General features: G+C 53.3%; 1 non-coding gene across 1 annotated transcript; it reads left to right on the top strand.

Moving 5' to 3' along the window:
- Positions 1 to 8348: 8348 nt before the first annotated feature.
- Positions 8349 to 8421, top strand: TRNAK-CUU (transfer RNA lysine (anticodon CUU)). Its single transcript has one exon. It is a non-coding gene; the product is annotated as a tRNA-Lys (tRNA).
- Positions 8422 to 10775: the final 2354 nt, after the last annotated feature.

Genomic DNA, 10775 nt, shown 5'->3' with positions numbered 1-10775 from the left:
CAGCCCTTACACTCGACCACAGTGTTGGGAAGCAACAGCACGGGATGAGGTCCTCTCCAGCACAGCTGGAGTGCGTGTTTCACTGCTGTCCCTTCATGCAGACCCAGTCTCCTGGTTCCAAGCAGCGACAGACGTCAGAGGTGGGCTCAGGTGAGCCTTCCCTCCAATGTGTGAGGAAAAGACCTGGCATAGATCATTAATGCCTGACACCGATTCAGAAGGGTGTCAGCTGCCAACGGAAAGGCTGCCTGCATGGGAGTTAAGGGCATTGGGCAAGGCAGCCGCATGGGGCTGCCTATCTAGGTCTTGGGAGGTGACAACCCATTTCCTGGTCATCGGATTTCTTAGAGGTTTTTACACGAGAGGTAACACATCCGGCCAGTTCAGGCCTCTCCTTCTGGCCATTTTGGTGATCAAATCAGAGTTTTTCCTTTCTACAGCCCCACTGGAATGGCACGATAGGCACAGTCTTTCCCATGAGTTCTGACAGGCTTGCTTCAGCTCCCATCCTTCCTTAAGTCTCTGGCAAGACTTCACAAACCACGCCACAACTCACTGCAGTTCCACCCAAGGGCCTAAACCCAAGAGCTCTCGCTCACACTGTCTGTCTGAAGCACAACATCACCTCTTACTGCAACCCAGACCAGATGTTTGTGTGATATTGCTAGCTTTACACAGTTGACATACCTTGGCTTTCATCCTGCCCAAGTCCTCTTGCAAGTGCGCTCTTTCTGCCTTCAGGTCAATGCACACACCGGTAGAAACTCTCAGGGAAGTTTCCGACAGCCGCTGCTTCATGAGAGCCTCACTAAGTTCTCGCTGCAGCTGCCGGACCGTTCTCTAACAATGGATTGTTACCCAGGCACAAAGGAAAAGGTAAGAATGTGAAATCTGCATTTTTACTTCCATTCACTAGGTCATGTACTTAGGAGGGTTTCCAGAATGAGCTACAAAGGTCTGAAATCTTGTCCACCAGAAGACAGTCTCTCACAGCTGGGGACCTTCTTGAACTCCCAGAAATACATACATAAAGTAGCCCCTGGACAACACTCAGACTCCTCGATTGCAGTAACACTTCATGCTGAAGGCATTCCTTCCCTTTAGGAACAGGAAAGAAATCTACTCTTTTCTTTGATCAGCACTCAGCAACTCCTCCTCAGTCACTCTTCTCTCCTCGGGCTTCCTCCTTTCCTTCTTTCCCACTCATCTCCACGCACCTTCCCCTCCCTCCCCTCCTCTCTCTCTGCCCATCCTCACTATTTTCTGACACATTCTCTCGCCTCCTTCCCACAGCACTGCACTTCCTTCCTGCATCTCCATTCCTCAACTTTTCCCTACAGGGCGGTTCTCGTTTTAAATCACTTGTTGTGCTGGGGTCGGTGCCATGGACAGACAAAACAAAGCCACTCTACAGGGCACTAGAGGGATTAAGTAATAGAGATGAAAAAGCCAGCACAGAAGAATCACCTGATCCTGGTAAGAGCATCTCATGATGCTGTGTGCTCTCTGCTCAGATCCAAGCAGGGATATCCTGCTTGCCAAAACCTTCCCAGGAAAATCCCAGGAAACACAGGACAAACCAGAAGAATGTATTCCCATGCACATAATTATACCCAGTGAATTTCAGAAGGGAAAAATATCTTCCAGAACTGTCCTCTGTAAAGGCATTCTTTGGCAGCGTGCATCTTACCTCTCTTTCTACTCTCTCTGTCTCATGCATCAAGACTTGGTCTCTCAACTGAATGCACTTGGCATTCAACTCCTTGTTTCTGGCCTGCAGCAGGTAAACTTCCTCTTCTGCCTCTTTGCTGCTTTTACTGAGCGTGTTATGCAGTGCCGCCTGGACAGCACTCACGAGCTTTTCTTGGGTGGTCTGATTGTGCAGATCTTCCAGCTGCTGACGCAGCAGGAGATTCTCGCTTTGCAGCTGGGCCAGCTGGGCCCGCAGAGACTCCTCTTCCACAACGTGTCTGCGGACTTGATCTTTTTCACGCTCCAGAGCACGACCACGTTCCACGGCCTGACACTGGGCTTGACGTAGTGCCCTCCTTGTCACTTCCAAGAATGATGTTCTTCTCCTCAGAGACTGCTTCAGTTGCTGAACTTTCTTCTCTAGGCCGGTAGCTTGACTTTCAGCTTCACTCAGCTGCTGAGACAAGCTCTTGCTGGTTTCCCGCAAATCAGAGAGCTCCTGATTGAGCTTGTCTTGCAAACTAAGACACTGGGCACATGCCGTCTGAAACCTCTGCTCAGCCTCATCTTCTGCTGTCTGACGACTTTCAAGGGCCTCAACTTGAGCAGAGATCTGCTGGGAAGCGCAGGAGCCCACCTGTGCCTCCAGTTTCTCTTTGCTCTCACTTGTCTGTTCAAACGTAAGGAAGGAAATGGGACCAAACTTAAGCAAATCCTCGGAAAACAGGAGAGAATGGCAAGCATTCCCTAGAACCATACAAAGACTGTAGCCAGCTGCACTTCAGATCAGAATACAGTTCTCACCTGCACAACTCCTCTTTCACCATTACCAGTTGCACAGTGGTATTTTACATTGGTACAGACCACCAGTTCCAAATTCCATTTAAATAGATGGGTTTACATACCTGCCTCCCAGAGCTTTCCCTGTCGTCCTGGAGGGCTTCTTCTCCATTTGACCAAGACTTAGGAAGAATGGCTGACTCGGAGTACCCATCTGTATTAAAACCACATCTTGAGGTGAGCAGTGTGAGCTAATACAACTTCCTGATGCCTAGACGGCTTCCTGAATCATCACATGGAAGAGAAAAATCTGAAAGCTAACACAGACCCACCCCCCAAACTCATCCAATTTGAAAGAGAGCCTCTCAGCAAGCACATTTAACATGCAGCTGCTTTCTTCCTCAGCCATTTCCTCTAGTGCATATTCCTTACTCACGTACCAAGCAAATCACTGCAAGGTGTGCAAAGCAAGCCAGCAAGCACTCACAGCCTACACAACACCTGCCTGGTTGGCTGAAAAAGGCAATGTTTGGAGAAGCCCACAGACACTAAAATAAGCATGATCCAATTTCCTCCAAATGCCCATTTGCTCTAAACGCTTAGAAATCCTCTAACAAGCCAGTCAGAAACAAGGCCAAGGAAGCAGGGGCCAGTGGAGGAGACCACAAAAAGAACACGGGCCTCCTTTCTGGTCTCCCCAAAGCTCTTCCAAGTTCCTCCTCTCCCAAGGACTTCAAAGCCTCTTCCTGCTGCCTATCAGAGGGAACCAGAGGCAGGGGCTATGCTTTGCACGTGCCATCCAGCAACTACAGAATTTCCTTCAAGAAGCTTCCCAAGAAGCTATCAAGTTCCCTCTCAAAAAAATAGGCAAAGAGACAACCATGCTCCAGAGCCATCCCGGAGCTAGCTGTCCGCCTGCTGCCTCCCCTGGCGCTGCCTCGCTGCAGCAAGGCGGCTCGGAAACCGACCTGCGGCCTTGGGGACCGGGTCTGCACCAGCAGAGGCAGAGCGCAGCCAGCCACAGCCCCGCAGTGCTGTGTCACCCCCTGCCCCTCCGGGGGCCCTCACAGCCCCCAGATGCACGTCCCGGCCCCCACACACGTGCCCAGGGCCCTCGTCCCCCAGGGCCACCCCACAAAGCTGCAGCAGGACACCCCGCCGCCAGCAAAGGCGGCAGCGCTTCCCCCCGGCCCCGCCGGCGGCCGAGGCTCCCACCTCCTGCCTCCGCAGCAGCCGCCCTCGGCAGAAATCCCGCGGCTCCTGCCTGCTGTGGGGCGCCGGGCCCCGACTCTCCTGTGGCGCTGCCAGGAGCAGGTTCCCCTGCCGGGAGAACTGCTCTGCCAGCGCGCAGCTGGCCCAGGCCCTCCGCCCGCAGCTCAGCGCTGCTGATGCTCCCGGGGACGCTGGACGCCGGCGGCTCCTTCCTCCTCTGCAGGAGCCGGCGGATCTTCTCCATCCTGCAGCGGGGCGGGACACTGCACCACCTCGCCTCGGGGAGAGCTGAGGACGGGCGGGAAAAGCGCCGGCAGCGCTAGCAGTGCCAGCAGCACCAGCAGCACCAGCAGCACCAGCACCGGAACTAATAGCACCAGCAGCACCAGCAGCACCAGCACAGGAACCACCAGCAGCACCAGCAGCACCACCAGCACGAGCACCAGCCACCGCCAGAGGCCGCGCTCGCACCACGCAGCTGCCCCCGGCCCCACAACGGCGCTCAGGACGTCAGAAAGGGCTGGGGGCGGGGAGGGCCGGGCGGGGGCGGGGCCTCGCCGCCATCTTCCCCTGCCCAGGCCGCAGGGGCGGCGGGTGCTAGGCTCGGCTCTGCGGCGCCTGAGGACAGCTCGGGAATTGATTTCTCCGCCGGCTCCTGCTGCTCCGTGTTGCTGGGCCACCCGCCCCCCTGCCACAGTCTCTTAGTTGGAGAGTCCCGACTCATTTAAAAGTCACCCCTGGCTGCAGGAAATACTGCTCTCTTCTCCATTGCCTACAAGCCAGGGAACGCAAGAACTTCACCGGTGCTAAGAAGGTGTAAAAGCAAAGCCTTCCAGCTGCACGAACCAGCTCTGCCTGCACACCCCAAGTAAAGGGTTTAGAGATAGTGCGAGGAGGCTCTGAAAGGAGCAGGTCTGCAATGCACTGGTGACCTCATTCCCGTGCTTTCCTCTACACTACCAACATAAGGCAAAAAGTGCTGCAGAAATCTCCTCTCCCGGCAGGTTTTGCTCAGTTACCTTCATCCAAACTGCCTTCACAAAGGCTCCTGCTCTGGTCCTGTTTTCAAAGCAGCTCCCCTTTTATCGCTCCCTTCTCAGAGGCAAAAGGTTCAGGCTCAGCACTGCTCGTCCACTCCTTGGGTAAAAATGCCTTTTACTTGTCCCGACAGCTAGAACTACTTGAGCAGCCTCCGTCCAGTCTGTCACCTGCCCTTGTCCGCTCATTCCAGTGCTAAAGTCATCAAAGCAGCCTGGGCAGTGACCAGGCAGCCAGTGCTGGCAATACCTGCCGGCAACATGCACCTTCCCCTGCTTTGCCCGACTTGTAAGTGCCGAGAAATGTACTGCAAAGTGGCGTGTTTAATCAGTTTTCTCACACTGTTGTTTAGGCGTCTGGCCACACTAGTACAACAAATGTAAAACCGATGTCAGGCCTGAGCCAATCAACAAGGGAGTACATTTTTCATGCCAAGTCCTTTTCACCCCGGTGCTGTAGTCAGGAGGACGAGGAGCACAAATGCAGAAAATAGGTTTCTCTAAGCACCTTGGTACATTGTGCCCTTTGCAGGTAGATGCCGTTGCTGAAATTAGTGCAAAATCTGCACAACCACCTCCGGAAGGGCTCCTTCGCCCTAGTTGTGCCAGGGAGCTGAGGCATAAGGAAATAGGAATTGGCATTCATGTTGTCAGCATTTTGCAACGAATTTTACTGTCTCTTTTCTCTGGAAATGGGTATTTTACCAGGAGACAAAACAAGGACCAAAACCAAGCTAGGATCTGATAGACACCCCGCTCCCCATGGTGGGCAGCCACAACCCTCAGCCACTGTTTTATCATAACAAGTAGTTTTTGTGAGTGGAAGGATTGTAGCTTTGCAAGCCCTGGGCCAGTGAGGGACCAGTGGCAGATGAATCCATCGTCTTTAAAGAGGAAAGATTCCCCCAAAGGTAGAAAGGGGCCCCAGTGATCGGTGGTGGCCTGAATGCCCGCATTCCCTTCCTGCAGCTGGAGATGCCTGGACTCATGACAGGGAGACTGGCACCATTTCAGAGAAGGTTCTTCCATGGTAGCTAACATCAGGATACCAATATAATGAATGCTGTTAGAGCTGTCGTTAAAGGAAGCTTTTGCTGTGTCACAAGAGTATTGCTCAGAAAGGCCCTGGGTAGCTGGGTGGGAGCTGATGCCTGTAAGCTGCCTTTGTGAATCAGAGGAGGGTGTGAGTTGAAAGAAGGGTGTCCAGAAAGGTGTGTGCTAGCAGGCGGCCCTTTCACGGTGCTGAAAAGAGCAAGTGCTGGAGAAAGGCTGAGGCTGGGAGCTGGAGAAAAAGTAGATGAGAAAAAGCTCAGAGAGACGGAGTTTGTAAGCGAGAGGACAGTCCCTTGGGAGCAGGTGTGAAGTATGCTGGCCTCTCCCTCCTTTGCCTTTTCCCCATCAGGAGCCGCTTTCTAAAAGGTGCAGCTGAGTTGGCAACAGCAAATGCCAAGCTGCATTCTCTTGCTGAAGCTGTTCAGGACATGCTGCGATTGTGCCCTGAAATCTGCAAAATGGGGCTGCTGCTTTGAGTGAGGCAGGAGGAAAAGTGAGAAATAGCAGGGCTGGGAGCTTGTCAGAGCAGGCAAGGCACAAGAGTGTATGTGCGCTTGCCCCTACGTTCCCTGCCTCTGGCCCCAAGGTTGCTAACGGCTTCCCCCAGCTTGTCTTTCTTCAGGAAGCGGCAGGTGCTCCTTAAGTGTGGATGTGCGAGCAGTTCTAGTTTTTGGTCTGCCAGAGAGCTGCTCTTGTTGTTGTGACTTGTGCTGTGTGAGGTGTTTGTGATGAGTTGCACTCTTGAGTGGCAGATCTGTGAGTACTGTGATGGCCAGTGTGCCAGGGAGAGGGGGAGGCTTTGTGTAGCGCATCTGAAGGGCCAGGAGTGATGTCTGAAGAAGACTAAGGTATGCTGGTGCTCCTGCTGGGCTCGAGAGAGGCTGCTGGAAATGCCCATGTTAGAGCTGGATCGTTTACTTTGCAAAACCTTGTAATTCCTTCGAATGAGCTTGGCTTCTTGTGAGGAAGGCCAGCCACTACCCCTGGTTTCTTCCGCCTGGACCTGCTTGTGCCTGTGGAGCAGGAGGGAACAGGCTCTAACATGGGAGATGCCTTCCCATAGCGGATGAGAGGATGCCCTTCTCCAAGGCCCTTCTCGTGGCTTCATTTCAGCTACAGCCCTCTGGTGGGGTCAGTGGAGGGCTTCTAGTTGGAGGTCTGTTAAAATGTCAGCTCTGCAGCCCCCTGATGCACAGGTGCTTGTGGGAATGGTGGTGGTGGTGCTGGATGATGCGTGTGTCTGCTTGGTTTAGACTGGGCAGGATGGTGTTGAACTAGTTGACTTGAAGCATGGCATGACTTTCTCTTGCTCCTCAGGTATTGCTAGAGCTTGGGATTGTGTTGTTTCCTCGTCCTCTCTCTGACCCCAGGGAGGGCCGAGCAGCTCAGTTGTGGGTGAGGAATGAATTTCCTGGGGATGGCCTGACCTGTCACTATTGCTGGAGACAGGGTGTAGCTGCCAGGGTTGGTCTCCTCGTGAAGCTAGTGGGAAATAACTCTGCCAAATGCAGGTTTCTCAGTGAAGTCCATGGTCACTCTTGTGTCTTGGGAATCCTTGGGAAGTCTTTAGGTGGTGTCACAGGGAGGAGGACCTGCTTTCCCTTCCGCCAGTGTGTGAGAGAGGAAGTTAGTTACCACTTTGCTCCCATCCAGCTTCTTCTGCTCCTTCCCTTTCTTGCAGGTGAGACTACAAAAGACAGCCTCCAAGCTCAAAATGTGACTCTTTCTTGCATGGGTTTGTTTTTTCCCCCTGAGAAGCATCCCTGGAAAGGTGACTCACCACGAGATCTTGACAAGCCCTCTGACTGGAGGCTCTTGTGACCATCCCGGCATTGGGGTTACATGCACTCAGGCTCCTAAGCTATATTGCCAACGTGTGCTGTGTTCTGCTTTGTCAAAGAGGAGAGCTGACAGTAGCTCTCTGCTCTCCCTCTTTCCAGCTGCTTGGTGGAGGCTGCCAGGGGCCGTGTTGCTCTCTACTGAAAGCACTGTCACCTTCTTGTTTCCAGGTTTGTGCATAAAGGTGCAGCTTCAGGAAAGGCCTTTGCTGAGCAGGCTGAGAGAAAAGGTACTGTAACGCCATACAGAGCAATCGTAGGGGGCCACGTGACTCTGTATGTATGTCTTCCCCTCACAGGCCTGTGTGTCTCCCATGCCAGAGAGACCCTCTCCAGTGGCCAGGCTGTCCCAGCTGGCCCCCATTTCAGAATGCAGATCTGAGGAAAGAATGACCCCAGAAGACGCCAGGGAGCAACAGGGTCCTTCAGGAAGGGAAGGCCGAACAAGATGAGGAGTGTGAGAGGGCCAAAAACCTCATAGGAAAGCAGACTGGAAAGCACGAGGAGTCCATGCTCTGTCCACAGAGGCCCATGCATGAGCAGGCCAGCATGTCCTTCCTGTGCAAACCACCCAAGTGGTGCAGGTGTGAAGAACTTTGCCATTTTGTCATTCGAGAGGAGGGCCTTGCTGTCAAGGGCATAATTTTCTGCAGTCATCTTCCTTTAATGAAGACCAGTGATGTGGAGGGGACAGGCAAGGAGACCAAGGCACGAGCTGGAGAGCATCAAATAGGTGGCCTGGCTAGCTCAGTTGGTAGAGCATGAGACTCTTAATCTCAGGGTCGTGGGTTCGAGCCCCACATTGGGCGCTTCAGCTTTTCTTCAAGCTCAAGAGCGGTGTATCCCTATGATGTAAGAAGTGCAGCAAAAGGACCAGGACACCTGCATGGGTGAGCAAGGATCTCTTGGCCAAATTCAGACAGAAGAAGAAAATACACAGAATGTGCAAGAGGGGACAGGCTCCTTGGGAGAATTATATGAATGCAGTCAGAGTATGTAGAGATGCTGCGAGGAAGGCTAAGGCCCATTTGGAGTTGAGCCTTGCAAGGGATGTCAAGGACAACAGGAAGGGCTTCTTCAAATATATCAGCAGCGAGAGAAGGACTAGGGAAAATGTGGGCCTGCTACTGCATCAGGCATGGGCCCGGGTGACAAGGGATACAGAGAAGGCAGAATTAGTGAATGCCTTCTTTGCTTCAGTCGTCACTGCTAAGGGCAGCCCTCATTAACCGTGTAGCCTGGATGTGAGGGAGAAAGTCCAGAGAAGGGAAGACTTTCCTTTGGTTGAGGAGGAAAGGATTAGAGACCTTCTGGGCAGGCTAGACATCCACAGATCCATGGGCCCAGATGGGATGCACCCACGGGTACTGAGGGAGCTGGCAGATGTTGTTGCCAAGCCACCAAGCTGCTCTCCATCATCTTGGAAAGGTCCTGGAGAACTGGAGAGGTGCCTGAGGACTGGAAGAAAGCCAATGTCACTCCAGTCTTCAAGAAGGGCAAGAAGGAGGACCCAGGCAACTATAGGCCAGTCAGCCTCACCTCCATCCTTAGAAAGGGGGATGGAACAGCTCATTCTGGATGTCATCTCCAGACTGATGGAGGAAACTATGGTGATCAGGAGTAGCCAGCTTGGATTCACCAAGGGGAAATCCTGCTTAACCAACCTGATAGCCTTCTATGATAGACTGACTGGCTGGGTAGCTGAGGGCAGAGCAGTGCACGTTGTGTCCCTTGACTTCAGCAAGGCTTTTGACACTGTCTCCCATAACATCCTCCTAGAGAAGCTCAGCAAGTGTGGGTTAGACGAGTGGAGAGTGAGGGGGATTGAAAACTGGCTGAAAAGCAGAGCTCAGAGGGTCATCATCAGTGACATGGAGTCTAGTGGGAGACCTGTGACTAGTGGCGTCCCCCAGGGCTCAGTACTGGGTCCCATCCTGTTCAACTTCTTCATCAATGACCTGGATGAGGGGACATTGTGCCTCCTCAGCAAGTTTGCTGATGACACCAAGCTGGGAGGAGTGGCTGACACACCTGATGGATGTGCTGCCATTCAGAGAGACCTGGACAAGCTGGAGAGCTGGGCGGAGACAAACCTCCTGAGTTTCAACAAGGGCAAGTGCAGAATCCTGCATCTAGGGAAGAATCATCCTAGCTGGGGGCTGACGTTCTGGAGAGCAGCTCTGCAGAGAAAACCTGGGAGTGCTGGAGGATGACAGGTTGACCTTTAGCCAGCAATGCGCCCTTGTGGCCAAGAAGGCCAATGGTCTCCTGGAGTGCATTAGGAAGAGTGTTGCCAGCAGGTCGAGGGAAGTGATCCTGCCCCTCTACTCAGCCCTGGGGAGGCCTCATCTGGAGGGCTGTGTCCAGTTGTGGGCACCCCAGTACAGGAGAGACATGGAGCTACTGGAGAGAGTCCAGCGTAGGGCTACAAAGGGCTACAAAGATCATCAGAGGGTTGGAGCACCTGCCCTATGAAGAAAGGCTGTGAGAGCTGGGCCTCTTCAGCCTGGGGAAGAGAAGACTGAGGGGGGATCTTCTCAATGTGTATAAGTACCTGAAGGGAGGGTGTCAAGGGGACGGGGACAAACTCTTTCCAGTTGCCCTGTGTGAAACGACAAGAGGCAATGGGCAGAAATTGAAGCACAGGAAGTTCCGCCTGAAGGTGAGGGGGAATTTCTTCCCTGTGAGAGTGATGGAGCACTGGAACAGGTTGCCCAGAGAGGTAGTGGAGTCTCCTTCTCTGCAAATATTCAAGGCCCACTTGGAAGCAACCCTGCCTACCATGCTCTAGGTGACCCTGCTGAGTGGGGAGGTTGGACTAGATGATCTCTAGAGGTCCCTTCCAACCTTACTGATTCTATGAGTGAGGTGAGACTCTTGTGGGCATGGCTTTGTGTCACCTGGGCATGTGCGAGGCAGCCCTTTCGCTGGTGATGTTGTCTGTATCAATGCTGGGAGGTTATGAGCACATGCTCCAAGGATGTGAGTTGTCTTTGGTGTGCAGGGAAGTGTGCAGCAGTTTTTTGGTAAGACTCTCCCATGAGGCTTCATGTGTGTGTCCTTCTGATTTGCGGGTTTGCAGATGAGCAGTGCCTGAGCAAAGCCAAGCAAGAGGCTGCCAGCCAATTCATTGAGCCCGCCCAGAAAGAGAAGGCAAGAGAAG

Source organism: Rhea pennata, unplaced genomic scaffold (assembly GCF_028389875.1).
Source record: "Rhea pennata isolate bPtePen1 unplaced genomic scaffold, bPtePen1.pri scaffold_31, whole genome shotgun sequence".
NCBI classification, from domain to species: domain Eukaryota; kingdom Metazoa; phylum Chordata; class Aves; order Rheiformes; family Rheidae; genus Rhea; species Rhea pennata.
The sequence above is the reverse complement of the archived record's forward strand: the minus strand, read 5'-3'. Positions and strand labels throughout refer to the sequence as shown.